Here is a 16,494-nt window from a genome sequence, read left to right as displayed (position 1 = left end):
AGAGAGGGACAGAGCATGAACGGGGGAGGAGCAGAGAGAGAGAGAGAGAGAGAGAGAGAAGGAGACACAGAATCCAAAGTGGGTTCCAGGTCTGAGCTGTCAGCACAGAGCTCGACGCAGGGCTTGAACTCATGAACTGTGAGATCATGATCTGAACCAAAGTCAGATGCTCAACTGACTGAGCCACACAGGTGCTCCTAGAATACTTCTTCTTAAGCAGATGATTCTGCTGTATGGAGACATGGGGAGAATGTATAGGGATAGATTCTAGGATTTCTTCCTTTTAAACAAATTAGTGGGATATTGGACTAGTGATAGTGAGGTGAGGTCATTACTAGCAACAGATAAAAATGCTTAAAGCTAAAATTCCTATCAAAGTATTAGGACTTTCCTGCAGGGCTAAAATTAAAACAAAAAACCCCACAATGATCATCAAAGTAATAGCTATTAGTTGCTGAGCTCTTTCCCAGGGACAAAGAGACCAGAACTTCATATATCTTATCTCTGTTACTCATGACCACCTTTCTATGAGGTCAGTATTATTATTGCCCCATTTTACAGAAGAGGGTATTTTTCTCAAGCCTAGATAGTTTGTCTCAGGTCAAATAATAAATAACTTAAGTAGGATTTTACTCTAATTCATTGTAGCTTCATGATCTAATATTATATTATCTTCTCTGTTCATACTCTGAAATAGTGATATCTCAGAGTGATCTCTGAGTGATCACAAACTAAAACAGAAGGTAGAAATTTTTTGTGAAATTATGGAAATAGGAACACATGTTCCACTACTTGGTTGCTTAAACTCCTCATGAGTCAAAGACAGCTATAGTAGAATAGCAGATTTAGAGGTTCAATGAGAATACGAAAGAAAAAAATCGCAGGGTTTGCCAGATGAGTGACTATCTCCATGAGATACATTTCTCTCTGAGAAATAAATAAATACATATGTAGGAATCTGAGATCCAATAGCTGGGTAACAAGGCCAGACTGAGCACCGGCCAGAGAAACAACAACCCGGATGTGCCAAATGCCAGTTTTTCCGGGAAATTACGAGACTGCAGAGGGAAAAAGCTACAAGCACATGACATAGAATAGGTAAAAGTCGGTGTCCATGAAGTCCTAGTGTTTATCTGATGCCTCCTGGCACATGCAAAAAAGGAAAGTTAAATGAAGCAAATAGCAACACGCATTTCTAGCTCCTACTGATTGTCAGGAGGTGGACAAAAGTGAGCTAACTGGTAATACTCGCAAGTGCACGCACAAACACGCACACACGCGCACACACGATGGTGAGGTTGGTGGGGCTTCAGCCTCCCAGCTAGTCGCTTTACTTGCCTGAGAATGGGAACTCAGACTCTACAGAGTCAAGATTAAGAATCTGCTTATTTCTCAAAAAGCTCATTATTAGCCTTAATTATTTCCCTTAAGTGAAGATAAGCCAGAGTTTCAATTAAGTACACGGATTTGTTACACAGCAGTGCCACATTGCTATTACATGACTAGAGAGAGTGTGAATATAGCTACTTAGAGGCCACATACACACATAACACCATTCAGCTTTATTGGGAATGATGCCTTTTATTTAACCAGTTTTGTAACTGATCTAGTAATACATTTCAGAGCCACCCAGTCCGACATGGGGGACTTCTGCAGGCGAGAAAAGAAAGAAAGAAAAAGAAAGAAAGAAAGAAAGAAAGAAAGAAAGAAAATAAAAAAGAAAAAGAAAAAGGTGTATTTAATCTCATCAAAAATGTGCTCAGACGATTATAATTTATGTTTTATTCCTCTGAAATGTTTTTAATTCTGAACATATTCTGCTCTTAGAAGAATCTTTTTTTTTTTTTTCTGGGCCAGTAACGAAAAAGAAACACAATATTAACTCCCCAAATTAAATCCTGGGATCAAAAGATTAGACTCTTTCCTGGTGTTCACGTCAAATATCCTGGTGTTTTTCCTTAGGACTGGAGATCATTTACCGCAAAACTATTTGAATGAAATATCTGGAGGCAGTCTGTTTATTGTCTACAAATGTGCACATGTATTGTTTTAGCATACGATAGAAAGAATGTGTCTCGTTTTCTCTAGGCTTCCTCTTTAGGACTAGAATTTCTCTGTGATCATAATCATGGTGATGAGAGTTACCAATATAACTATGATTTATTGAGTGTCTACTATGGATGAGATCCTCAACACATATGACTTCCATTCCTCACCAGAATCCAATGGTCTGATTAAAGCCATTATCTCCTTTTACAAATGAGGAAAGCAGTACCCATTAAAGTAGTTCCTCAAGCTGAGCAATGGCAGGGCAAGGCTGATTCGAACCCAAGCATGAAGAACTTCGCACTTCGACCTTTTGTCCCGTCTCATGCAGAGCAGTGAGGCTGTGGGGTTTCGCCTCTCTTTGAACGTGATGAGTGACACAACGGAATAGAAAAATTTGTATAAGTAATACAGTGGAATCTTACAGCAACACATTCAAACACCACTCTCTAAGATTAGCAACAAGAACAATAAAATCATTTCTTTATTTTCTTATGAAGAATTGTCTACAGAAAAAGAATCAACTTGTCAGTCTGCCTTCTTAGCCAAAAACAGATAGATGTCTGTCTCTCTAGTGTCATTTGTATTATTTGCGTTTATTTTGTTTGTTGTGTATGTTCTCAGAGTATAATATTACTCAAGTGCAAAGTGAAGACAGGCTGGTGTAGCTCATTCATTAATTTTCACAGCAGTTGGTTCTCTGCTGGCATTTAAAATTAACGTAAGGAGAAGTTTAAAAAAATTAGCTTCATTTCAAATCACATAAAGCACTATGATACTCTAGAAATGCTGCAAACTGATTAAATTGAATTAGTGCCAGATAATCACCCAGCAAAAGAGAGAAATATTAAACACTATATATCCCAGGCAATTTCAAAGCCCTGTCTTTTCGTGTTTAAATGTTATATAGTATCAAAGACGACATTCTAGTTAATACCACGTGATAACAAACACACTAGAACGGAAATGATAAATCCATGGTACCTCATATGGTAGAATAATTCTTTGGACAGTCTTGCTAATAAAAAGTGTAATTTGTAACTGTATATATAAAGAAGCCTAGGAAGTTTAAAGGCTGTATTGAAATTACCTCGTCCTCAGAAGGACGAGAAAGTGAGAGAATATTTTTGCCTCATGACCAGGTCAGAAGAACATGATGAACAGAGATACTGCTAACAGAGTATACTTATTTGTGGACAGATCGATAGCAGCTTTAGCTTTTTTTAGGTTCTTCTATTAGAATAACTGAGAGCCCTTTCACCTTGTAGGATAAGTCAAAACAAATAGTCCATTTTCTTCTGGCCAGTGCAAATCCATGGACAACACAGAATTGGATTTATTTGACAGAACCCTCGAACACCAAAAGAACCTTGAACTTATTTATTGCTCTAAATATTATAAAAAACAATTTTCAATAATATTTCTTTCACTGCTATAGCCCATCTGAATAACCTTTACGTTTGAGTTAATTAAAATCCTTGCAACTTTCATACTGGTGACAAATTGGTAATAATTCTGCATAAAATCCTTATGTTGTCTGCATACCATTCCCAATTTTCTATCCAAAGTCTGATTTCCACTGTATATTTTATATTTTAAATCCTAGCTCTATTTTTCCTCTTACCTTTGATTTTCAGCTAAGTTACCCTAGATAAAAGGGTGTTTTAGAAAGTGGAGAATGGATTCGCCTTCAGTATAATTCTACATAAACACTGAATATCATTGAACATTTATGTTAAGAACCACAGACCACCTTTCAGTTGTTCTTGTGCTCAGACGTTCACAGTTAGATGACACATCATTGTTTCTAAAATACAGCCACAGGTTGGATATTCCCCACTCTCCCATCCTGTCTTGCATATTTCAGACTTGCAGCCCCCATAATCATGTGAGTCCATTCCTTAAAAATCTCTCTCTCTTTATATATATGTATATCTATATCTATTAGGTATCTAGATATAGATACAGTTATCCATTAAGTAGGTAGATAGATAGATAGATATCATAGATTGAGATATAAATATGTAGGCATATCTATAGATAGAGATATTGATAGAAATATATAGATACATAATTGCTTATTTTTCTCTGGAGAACTATGATAAATACACAGACATTCCACCTCTAAGCTGGCTTAGACTTATGTATATGCTTCAGTCTATTCAGGCATCCCTTGAGTGAGGCTGTTACAGGATGGTCGGGTCCTGGTTCCACATAGTTATCAGGTCTTCTGAGCTTTCAAGTTATTTTGCCCTCCCCAAATGGCCCAATATCGAGAAGCTCCTCTAGTTCTACCGCGTTCCCACTCTCTTGACCAAGCCCTCAATAGTAAAAAAGTAGTTTCTATCTTATATCCCTGCCCACCGGCCAAAGGGAGATTTACTATACGACTGAGACCTCCAAGCTTCTAGCTCAGAGCCCTCCAAAATGATCCTTCCCATGGGTCTTTGAAGATTTTAACCAAGGATACTTAACTGTAGTTGGAATAATACCAGAGCTCATAAGCAAGTATATACATTAAAACCAAATGGTGACCTTGACCTATAATTTTATTGCACCCAACATTTCTGTGAGAGGCAAGTAACAGCCCACTGACATTAATGAGCTTACTGAATGCAGACATAATGGTACAACTAGTACTAGGCACATATATATGCATAGCCCAGGATTAAAAACAAACAAATTTGGTCACATTCAAGTTGGATAGCGTTATAGGAGTTATAAATGTGGCAGACTAAGATTTCTTCATCTTGAGTTTATCATATGTTAGAAAAGTCAAAAACTTTAGAACAAGAATCCATAATGTAAATATTAATGTGGCTTTGAACAACTCAATCCAAATACGGGTAATTAATCTTAATCTTGCATTCCAAACAAGTATTTTCATCTTTGAAGATGTAATGTAAAAAATGCATCCATAACTTTAGTCTACTGTGTTTTCTACTTACTATAAGCTAATATTGATGGTGGAGGTTACTTAGGCTTTTTTTGTGTCTGTTTGCTTAAGTTTTGGGGGATGTGAAAGGAAGGAAAAATTAGTGGATAGATATCAAGGTTGATGAAATCATGGAAACGAGTACTAAAAATACCTAAGGGTTTCCCATGGGCCAAGCTTTTATAAATTTCTGATGGCCAGTCCTCAACCCAAAAGCATTAATGTCAATCTCTGTGGGGAGGGGACTGAGATAGATATTCAAGTTTTTAAAAGTTCTGTGAGTAGTTCTAATGTTCAGACTATTACACCACAGAGCCCTGATTCTTGGAAGCATAGAATGTATGTCAGAATGTGCTTTTCCCCTGAGGTTCGCATATGGAAAAGCCAAGTACCAGGTGCATGGTGAAATCTGGTCATTATGGAGATGTATGGATGAAGAGGTTAGCTAAGTGATATACTTTATGCATGATGCCTGATACACTCGTGATGGCTTTCTAACAACCTGTGTACTTTAGAAATAAAACCTCAGAACCCAGATCCAGTCAGACAAGTCAACAAGCCTTGTAAGAGGGAAAGGGAAAGCTGTGAGATTGAGATCACTTTTCTACTGAGGCAAAGGGGGTTCAGGAGAACACTGGAGAGAACGGAGTACCTGCCCGAATACTGGCATTCCAGCAACAACAGCCTATTTGGAAATAAGACCTATTCTCATCGAGACAAAAAATTAATTCAAAACATTTATGGCTGTTGATGAGCTTCTGAAGAGGAAGCAAGGGTATCCCTGAGAGGTTGCAACCAGACAAGCATCGAGTGAGTGGGTGCTTCATCCCACCATGTGCTCCCAAAGTGATTCCTTTCAACAATATATAGATAATATCTTGAAATAATGTTTAAGATGATAATGAGAAGTTAACTGAAGTATGAAAAAAAGTCAACTAGTTCATCACATGATTGACACAACAGCAATGAGACCTTGAGTTATGTAGAAAAGGAGTCAGAAGGTGTTGCTTTTCAATGCACTAGCTTTCCCACCAACCAATGGGGAAGGCCTGTCAGCCCCTCCCCCCAACTAGCTCTGCTTCTAAGATTTCCAGCTTGATGTCAGAAGGTGAGTTTTCTTCTGGAGATATTCTGGTTGGTGGTAAATTTAAGAGTTCACTGGGTCTCTAGTATTGCACAGATTTGAGATCTTACAAGGCTTCAAGTGTCAGAAGGAAGCCAGGGAGAACAAGTGTGCATGAGCCGGAAATGATGGCGGTGGTCTGTGAAATACTCAGCTCAAGCTGCTGGCTAAAGGCTTCTACTAAGGTAGAGCCACTCTAGTGGCAGTCTTCTATCACAGCATCAGCAAAGAGAGGCCCCTACACACCATCAAAAACCCACAGCCTCTTAGAAGAAAAGGAATCACACAGTTCTGAGTGAGTTTAGATGCAAACTGGAAAATCTGGGCACCCATTATGGGACATCTAGAAAGGGAGTGTGATCATGAATGAAATAAGTATCATGTCTACGAAATGATTTAAAACATTAAGGACATGGGGCACCTCAGTGGCTCAGTTGGTTGGGTATCCAGTTCAGTTTCGGAGGTCATGATCTTGTGGTTCTTGAGTTTAAGCCCCGCTTTGGGCTCTCCACTGACAGTGTAGAGCCTGCTTGGGATTCTCTCTCTTCGCCTCTCTCTCTTTCCTCTTCTGCTCGTGCATGGTCTCTCTCCCAAAATAAATAAATAACTGAAAAAAAATTTAATGACATATTGATGGTAACTATTATACTGAAAAGAGAAGAGAAAGTTTTAAAAGAATGCCCTTCCTATTTTTTTTGTTTTTGCTATTGCACTCTGCCCTTTTGTGGATTAATGCTGAAAATGAAAGGACCTCATATTTACAGAAGCTATGAACATCAAGTGCAGGTCACTGCTCTGGAGTGAAGTTTCCCAGGGTAGGCAAGACAAATGTTTATATCTCTTGAAAGTCGTGACGTTATCAGTTCCATAAGAACAATTGTACTTAGCACCCATTTGCTCAATTTCAGAAAAGTGTCATATAAAGGAAGTTTAACTGCCCTAGGTACTTGGGAACACCCAAACTTGTACAAGATCATCCCCATGAAAAAGGACATAAAGTATGTCCAGAGACTAGCATCAACACCAACAGATAGATAATACACAAGCAGTGTGGATAGCAATTTGCCAATATATGCAAATATTTAAATCCATTTTTGTAACATTCAATTTATCAGCACATGTATAAACAGACTCATTCTAATATTTTAAAATTCTAATTAATTGGCATGAGTTTATCCAATCAAATTTTAACGCAAAATTACGGGGCGCCTGGGTGGCGCAGTCGGTTGAGCGTCCGACTTCAGCCAGGTCACGATCTCGCGGTCAGTGAGTTCGAGCCCCGCGTCGGGCTCTGGGCTGATGGCTCAGAGCCTGGAGCCTGTTTCCGATTCTGTGTCTCCCTCTCTCTCTGCCCCTCCCCCGTTCATGCTCTGTCTCTCTCTGTCCCCAAAATAAATAAACGTTGAAAAAAAAAATTAAAAAAAAAATTTTAACACAAAATTAAAGATCCTTATGGTGATGAAAATGTTCTGTTTCTTGACTTTATCACTCTCAGTATCCGGTTGGTGGTATTGTATTACAGTTTTGCAAGATTTTACCAGTGGAGAAAATGGAATGAAGGTTATATAGGATCTCTCTGTATTATTTTACGGTTATATGTCAATCTACAACCACGTCAAAATTAAAAAGTTAAGTGTAAATATTAATTCTTATTTATATTCAGTTCTATAAACTTTTACAAATCCCACAGTTCTACCACCACCAGAATCAGGATATGGAAGAAGCCCTTCACCTCCATCATTTCCCCATGCCACTTTCTTATGAAGGGTTTCCTCCATTAGCAGCCCCTGACCATCAATGATTTATTTTTTGTTCTATATTTTGCTTATTCCAGAATATAATAATGTATTTCCTTTTAGTTCTGGCTTTTTTAATGTTTATTTATTTTGAGAGAGAGACTGAAGGGCGGAGGGGCAGAGAGAGAGAGAGAGAGAGAGAAGGGAGAGAGAGAATCCCAAGCATGTCCCACGCTGTCAGCTCATAGCCCCACTCAGGGCTCAATCTCATGAATCGTGAGGTCATGACCTGAGCCGAAATCAAGAGTTAGATGCTTAACTGACTGAGCCATCCAGGACAACCCCCCGCCCCTGCCATCATTTTCTCTCTCTCGCTCTCTCTCGCTCTCTCTCTCTCTCTTTCTCTCTCTTTCTCTTTGTTTCTCCCTCCTTCTCTCTCCCCCCATGCCCTTCCCTTCACCCTCTCCCACCCTCTTCCTCTTTCTCCTTCTGTGCTTGTGACAGCATCCAGATATGCAATGTAGCCTTCCATTACTCAAATACTACATAAACAAGCAGTGTCAGGTTTATTTGCAGCCTCCAAGCAACACACTTATATCCGAAATAGTATATGAGCATATTCACTGGAAGGTAGACTTTAATGATTTTCATCATTTAAGAACCCCTCAAAAGACTTGACAGTATGGCTTCCCATCAATAATAAATATACTGCTGACTCGTTCATTCCTGAAAATTCAGGCATGAAGCACCGGGCTTGACTTTTGTAAATGGTTAAGTAACATTAGTTCACATTAAACAGATCCCAAGTCATATTTGATGGAATTAGATTTCTGAGAAATGATCCTTCTGTGTCTACCTTCTTTGAAGACACATTTGTAGAAGGGGTTTAGAAATCGATTTGCTACTTCATACACCCACTGTGTTTTACTACTTTATGTGTCCTGTTTTGGGGAGATGTAGAACTTTACCGTCGAAGTTCTTAATCAGTTGTTAGAAAAATTAATTTTCAAATATGTGATTTTAATCAAAAGCAGAATATAAACTGGTCTACAGGCATATCTTATGTCCTTATTCAAATTTGATGAGCTTTAGTTTTGAATTCAGTATTGTGGGCATTCAACACTGCCTTCAACAAAATGCTAGGGCCCAAACACTAGCAGATGGGGTTTTCAAAATTTTGGTGTATAAAATATTCTCACTTGCCATTGAGTTAAATGTTTTTTTTAAAGTCATCTTCCAAATACATTCGAATGCATTCAATTTACCTTAGAGGAATAGCTTCAGCATCAGAAACTTTGCTAACCCTGAAAACTGGCTAGAGAAATCAAGATAAAAGACTCAGTGTCTGTCTTCAAGGAATTCATAGCCCAGCAGAGAAAAGGAACAAATAAGCAAATAATTTACTGTATTTTCTGATGAGTGGCAGATGTTTCCAGGGGAATCTCAAACAGCACAAAGAAGGGACTTCTAACACGATATGCTAGCTGTCACATATTTTGGATCTGATATCCCTGCACTGGAACTTGACTCATACTAAATGAAAGGAAAAATTATATCATGCATTGAAGGAGAACATGAGAAAAATTGGGGATTTCAAGTGGCTGGAATATAGAGTGTTGAGAGGATAGAGGGAACTGAAAACAAAGAAGGATGATGCCGTATGAATCACACAGGATTTGAAAGGTACATTGAGGGCCTGGACGAGTTTGGTGAGTATTATTTTGATTTGACTACACATTTCATAGCAGCACAATTTTGTTGTTGTTTTTGACCAGAAACAAGCAGCCTAGGAACAGTCAGGCAAAAGGAAGATGATGGGAAGAAAGCAATGATAAGAGTTTTGATGTTAATTTGTTGGTTAGCTGGTTAGTTAGAAAGATAGGTTGTGGGGCGCCTGGGTGGCGCAGTCGGTTAAGCGTCCGACTTCAGCCAGGTCACGATCTCGTGGTCAGTGAGTTCGAGCCCCGCGTCAGGCTCTGGGCTGATGGCTCAGAGCCTGGAGCCTGTTTCCGATTCTGTGTCTCCCTCTCTCTCTGCCCCTCCCCCGTTCATGCTCTGTCTCTCTCTGTCCCAAAAATAAATAAAAAACGTTGAAAAAAAAATTAAAAAAAAAAAAAAAAAAGAAAGATAGGTTGTGAATCCCACTCCATGAGGTCAGTCTCAGGAGGTGGGAGCCACACAATCCATTGCAGTTGGACTTCTGCATCTTTCACCATCCTTTCACCATCCTCTTTAATAAAAATATTCTTTTAAGATTGTCAACACCTCCATTTTTTTTAGAAACGAGCTGTCCATACTGTTTGAATCACTGGTGATAATACAAAGATCCCTGGGTAACTAAAAAAATTCAACTTTCAGGGTGAATGGGTGGCTTAGTCGGTTAAGCATCTGAACTATTGATTTCAGCTCAGGTCATGATCTCATGGTTTGTGAGTTCCAACACCATATTGGGCTCTGCACTAACAGATCAGAGACTGCTTGGAATTCTCTCTCTCCCTCTCTCTCTGCCCCTTTCCTGCTCTCACCTCTCTCTCAAAATAAATAAATAAATAAATAAACATAAAATACAAAAATAGTTAAAAAAAAAAAGGTCAACTTTCATGAATTCCTCGATATGGTGATGATTCATTCTAGAGCACAAACAGGCATAAAGCAGAGCTAGTTCAGGCTTCCTTTTGGGAACCAAAAGTGGACAAGAAGAGAAGGCAAAGTGTAGAAAACAGAAAACCTAAACTCAGAGACAGCAGAAAAAAAAACAGAGATGGAGAGTAGACAATACAAAACAGAAACCAGGTACAAATATCAAAACTGGCAACAGAGAAAGTCCCATTTAAAAACTTGATTTTGGAAACTTTCTTTGATATAGTTTATTTTATTTTCTTTTGCCCTGAATTTTAAGGAATGCGAAAAAGCAAAATATATGGGTAACAAAGAAAATTTCATTTCGATGGGTTAGAATTTTGTATATCAAAACATGACAGAATCAAGAGTGTGTTACTGCTCTCTGCAATTACTAATACAAAATATTCTCTTTTCTTGGAATGAGTTCATTCTGGAGGATATAAGAATAAATAGAGCTTAAAGCCTAGTGAATAATTTTTGGTATGCGGTCATTATTTTCTACATCCTCACCATGCATGAGAAACTGTAAATTCTAGCATAATTAGAGAACTGTTTCCTCTTTGACAAACTGGCTTATGAAAACTGATTTTACATATCAGATAAGCAATTTCAATTCTTAATGGAACAGAATATAATAAATAAGAAATTTTAATAACAAAATAACCCAGGGCTTAATTAAGCCATTTAATGTTCAGAAGGCACTCTTTTTGTCTTAGACTGCTTCATGTTCGTTATCAGGGATATCAGTTGATTTTGTTTGGGAAAACTACAAAAAAAAAAAAAGTAACCCACAGAAAATTATAATTGACAGGATACTAGATAAGCCACACTTTATTGTGAAATTCGTTGGATGGCATGTCAAAGATAACAAGTGACTTCGAGATTGAAATTATCAACATCTCTTCTACAACTCTTTAAGCCATTGCCCATGTATCCTGCCATATTACAAGCAATTAATTACACATTGGTATCTCCTTCTTTACCCTGGGCTCCTTAATGACAAGCAGTTCTTATTGTTTATTCCTGGGCCTACCGCTAAACTTCAAATGGAAGTTCTTAATCAGCATCAACCTGAACTGATTAGCAAAAATCAAATGAACAACGTATGTGCATTGAAAAGTGAGATTGGCCTATTAAAATGGAAGAAGATGAAGGGATGTCTACAGAGATACAACAAAGCAAAATACCCTATCAATTTGTTTTGTACTCAGTGAAACTGCTAAGAAACAAAAGTCAGCATGGAACAACAGCAGGATAAAAAGCTGATGATACTTTTTATGCCACTAATAGCTACCATATTGAGAGCCTGTGCCACCAAATGCCTGATCAAGTTTGGATCTAGCAGAGGGCTCTGGTAAGTTCAACCTGCGGGGTGGCATTTTATGTATGAGTGCTACAGGTAAAATCTCCATCTGGAACGTCCACAGTAAAATACTCAACTCCAAAGACTAATGAAATCTAAAGATTATGTAATCTTTAGAGTGTTCCCGCTGCCTCTACCTTTTTTCTTTTAATTCATGTGTCTGGATGTTTCTCCGGAGGTCTAATTAAAACCTAAAGAACATAATAAAATTGAAATGCTTCTACAGAAATACATTTGTTTCTTAAAACACAAAAAACTCTATAGAATAATAGGTTACGTGTAAAGTATCGTTAGAAAAGTGCATAGGTATTTGCCATTTATTAGGCAAGAGTGGGAAGGGGACCTGCTGTTATTGTGGGGGTTGGTGGGTTTTAAATTCAGGTCTAAATACATTGTAGTGATGAGCAATTTAGCGATTAACTTGGGGGGAAAAATGAAAGGATCACAACTATTGTGACTATCGAAATAACGTGAGTTTGATTTTGAACAATGTTTGAGCCACTTCTGCACGTGTTATTAAAAATAACAATTATAGTAACAATAGTAAACATTCCATAACTGGGTATATTTTATTGCTTCAAAGTGCCAACACATACATCTGAGTTGATTCTTGTAATATACTGTGGCGGTAAGCCTGGAAATCTCGGTCCTGACCATTTATGAAACTCAGAAGGACAGGTGTAGGGCGTGCAGGCAGAAGAACCCTGCAGCAGAAGATCAGCTTGTCAGTAGTAGGTCTGGAAAGTCCTTTGAGACTTCTCTGTACTCTCAAGGAACGGAAGAAAAGCATTAACATTGCATCTATACTTATAAGGGGAGAAAACATTTTCTGAGTTAGTTCCCATCCCTTTACTAAAAACCCTCTGACTCTACTACTTTGTCTCCATTGTTCCCTTAAAAATCTTCAGGTTTTCTATCTCCCCTGTCTCCTATCAGGCTGACATTCTTTTGTCACCTAGTTAATTCATTAAAAAATAATCGTGAGTAGCCTGTACATGCTGGGCATAGGTCTAAATGTCAGCCTAGTAGCACTGGAGTTACTATTTTAAGAAACTTAGAATTCACATTAGAAATATCTGCCCTCGGGCGCCTGGGTGGCTCAGTGGATTAAGCGTCTGACTTCAGCTCAGGTCATAATCTCACAGCTCAAGTGTTCAAGCCCTGTGTCAGGTTCTGTGCTGACAGTATGGAACCTACTTGGGATTCTCTCTCTAGCCCTACCCCACTTCTGCTTTATCCCTCTCACTCAAAATAAATAAATTAAAAAAAAAAAAAAGAAATTTCTGCCCTCTTTTCCCTCCCCCTCAAAGCTCTAAATATGCTATATTTTCATAATCTTAAATATGAAAGAATGTTCTATTTTATTTATATTTTTATATGAAGCATGTTTTAAATTGTCATTTAAAATTTATGCTCATGGGGCGCCTGGGTGGCGCAGTCGGTTAAGCGTCCGACTTCAGCCAGGTCACGATCTTGCGGTCCGTGAGTTCGAGCCCCGCGTCGGGCTCTGGGCTGATGGCTCAGAGCCTGGAGCCTGTTTCCGATTCTGTGTCTCCCTCTCTCTCTGCCCCTCCCCCGTTCATGCTCTGTCTCTCTCTGTCCCAAAAATAAATAAACGTTGAAAAAAAATTTTTAAATTTATGCTCATGTGTCTCGGTATGTCTACATGTAGAAATAAAAAACAAAGGAGAGGGGATTATTTTTCTCCTATACCTTCCTTAATGATAATTTTTCCAGTAAAGAGAAAAAAAGAAAATCTTCTAATATTATTGTCCATGCTATTTTACGTGATTATTTTATTAATAACATAATACTAATCACTTAGTATTATAATAATATCTTTCCTTGTAAAAGTAAAGTTATAGCAATTATATCTCTAGAAATATATCATAAATCCAGAAAAATGTAAGTCATACATTCATTATGAAAACATATAGGAAATGAAGAGATACAGTACATTACTCTCTAAGGAGAAAAGAATGTTCTTTGGAATTTTATTCTCTTTCATCTCTCTCTCTCTGTATATAAATATTTGTGTATGTCTTACATATATAGATGAGTGTATGGATTTGCATTTATTTATACACATCCATAACACATATGTGCATACACATATGGATTATACATAGAGAATGAAATGAATAAGGGTCTTTCTATTTCAATATCAGAACAGCTAACACTTGGCTATCCAGAAAATGGATATTCTCAATTTTGGCTCACTTTTTCCACTCCCTTGCTTCATGTCGGCCACTGTATTTTCCCCGTCAATAACATATGTGTACATAGCAAAGACAGAAAGAGGAAGAAAATGATGACTTTTCTATAAATCTGATCTTTTACTTCTTTTAAAAAAAAATTTTTTTAATGTTTATTTATTTCTGAGGCAGAGAGAGACAGAGCATGAGTAGGGGAGGGGCAGAGAGGGAGGGAGACACAGAATCAGAAGCAGGCTCCAGGCTCTGAGCTGTCAACACAGAGCCTGACGCAGGGCTCGAACTCACAAACCGTGAGATCATGACCTGAGCTGAAGTCGGTAGCTCAACAAACTGAGCCACCCAGGCGCCCCTGTTCTTTTACTTCTGACAAAAGTTTTGAAGGTAGAGAAGTTGGTGACTGAGATAAAGTTGAACATTTAACTGTGGTTGGCATGTATTGGTCTCTAATAATCACTCCCCTCTACAGATTACAAAAGGCAAGAGTCTACCCAGAGCTTTCTAGATACCTCCCATCTCATTACTTCATTCATTGGTCTAAAACTTTAGCCTCAGAAACTGGAAAGAACATTCTAAGATCACCCACTAATCACTGGAAGTTTAGAGGCTGCATTTTTTTTATTTGATACATGAAAGAAATTACAACGGCATATCTAGCCCTGAGTTGTGAGTCATAAGTAAGGCAGGTGGTAGTGATTAGGTAAATTCATTGCCATCAAGCCCCAGAAGACAAAGAAGAATTTTTTCCTGAGGAATGGTAATGATTTTTAAATTCTTATAAAGATAGCCATGAAATTGCTGAAAAATGAGATTAAAACTTTTTTTTTCTCCCAGAACTTTCAACTTTCCTGAGAATATTTTGACCTTTAGTAGTATGTCTTTGTATACAGCAACCAGCAATTCTATGTGTTTTATAATATGTGGATTTATTTATTTATTTATTAGAAACTATTTTCTGACAACCTTATTTCCATTTTGTTTGCGTTTGTAGAGAGCAGCTTAAAACAACTCCATGGTTGTTCCTACCCATTCAGTGGCCTGAGCAGTGGGAACTGTGGACCAGTCTTCAGTGGCAAGCTGAGTGCTCCAGACTTCAGTAGGGAACCGCTGCAGGGCGCTGCAGAGGGCTCCTGCAGGCCGTTAGACCCGTCCGGGACTTCAGGTTGGGTAGCAGTCAACTCAGGAGCTGGAGCTGCGCATTCACCCTGAAATTCCTCCTGGTCACAGCCTTTATGGCAGCGGTCTGCTCTTCCTTTTCAACCCCTTCAGGATCTCTGCAGAAGTAGAGATCACGCACGACCTCCCATGGATGCTCGCGGGGGATGGTGCCACGCACGCACAGGACTTCCTGGGCCAGCATCTGCCATATCAGACCCAGAGAGTGAGCTCCCTTCTTATTGAAAGGGATGGCAATGTCCACACAGGGCAGAGGAGAATCTGTGTTACACAGAGCAATGATAGCCAGGTTAACGTAAGATGCCTCTGAGAGAGACTGGTGGTCCGCCCTGGGATCAGTAACCACTAGGCTCTGGAAAGGCTGCCTGGATCTTGTTAGTGAATTTCCGGGAGTAACGTGGCCGCAATAACAATGGTTCTAGTAGCAGCAGCAAACTTCAGCACAGCTCACTGGCCAGTATTCCTGGATGATATGACACTGACATCAGTTGGGTTTTCAATGGCAACAATGGCACAAGCTGCCAGCAGAAGCTTCTCCCAGGTTCTCTTCAGATTTATGATGTAGATACCATCACTTTTCCTTTTGTAGATGCACTGTTCTATTTGGAAGTCAAGGTTGGTGCCACCTAAATGGGTTCCTGCTGCAGGGAATTTGAGGACACCCTCCTCCTTCACTTGCAGGACATAAAGGTCTCTGGACATTGTGAAAGTTTCCCTTTAAGTTATGACACGAACATAAAACACCTTATGGCTCTCTCCCTGGGTAGCACAGAAAGGATACATAATGATGTTTTAAAATAGTTGTATGAAAGGTGTATTGGTTAACACAGTAACATGAATCTCTTTAGTTGGATCTCCTCAAGTGAGTTTGATCATTTTCTAGAAAATAATAAGGTATTAAATTTTCTAGGACTTTCTTATAAAAGTGCTTTTTGTTGGTTTTATTTTCTTTTTGCCATCGATTTTTTAAAATTAGGATCGAAATAAGGTCCACACATTAAATGTACCTCTCTTCATCTTTTAGGTCTTGCAATTCATTTGTTGGAAAAAAAAATGGACTGGTTGTTGACCAGACTTTTCCACAGTCTAGATTTCACTGATTGCTTGCATGTGGGGTCATGTGATATATTTATGTCCTCTGTATTTAATGGACACTGGTCACCAGAGTAGAGGCTTAATCTGATTCAAGATTAAAAACAATTTTTTTGCAACACTTGTTCAGAAGTGAAGCTTTACACTTATATGAGAAGGCAGATAATGTCTCCTATTTTATGTTAATG

The 16,494-nt window shown here is 38.5% G+C and overlaps 1 pseudogene; it reads right to left on the bottom strand.

The window, feature by feature from the left end:
* Positions 1 to 15,037: 15,037 nt before the first annotated feature.
* Positions 15,038 to 15,951, bottom strand: LOC123596871 (annotated as a pseudogene).
* Positions 15,952 to 16,494: the final 543 nt, after the last annotated feature.

The sequence above is a fragment of the Leopardus geoffroyi genome, chromosome C1, assembly GCF_018350155.1.
Source record: "Leopardus geoffroyi isolate Oge1 chromosome C1, O.geoffroyi_Oge1_pat1.0, whole genome shotgun sequence".
Taxonomy (NCBI): Eukaryota; Metazoa; Chordata; class Mammalia; order Carnivora; family Felidae; genus Leopardus; species Leopardus geoffroyi.
The sequence above is the reverse complement of the archived record's forward strand: the minus strand, read 5'-3'. Positions and strand labels throughout refer to the sequence as shown.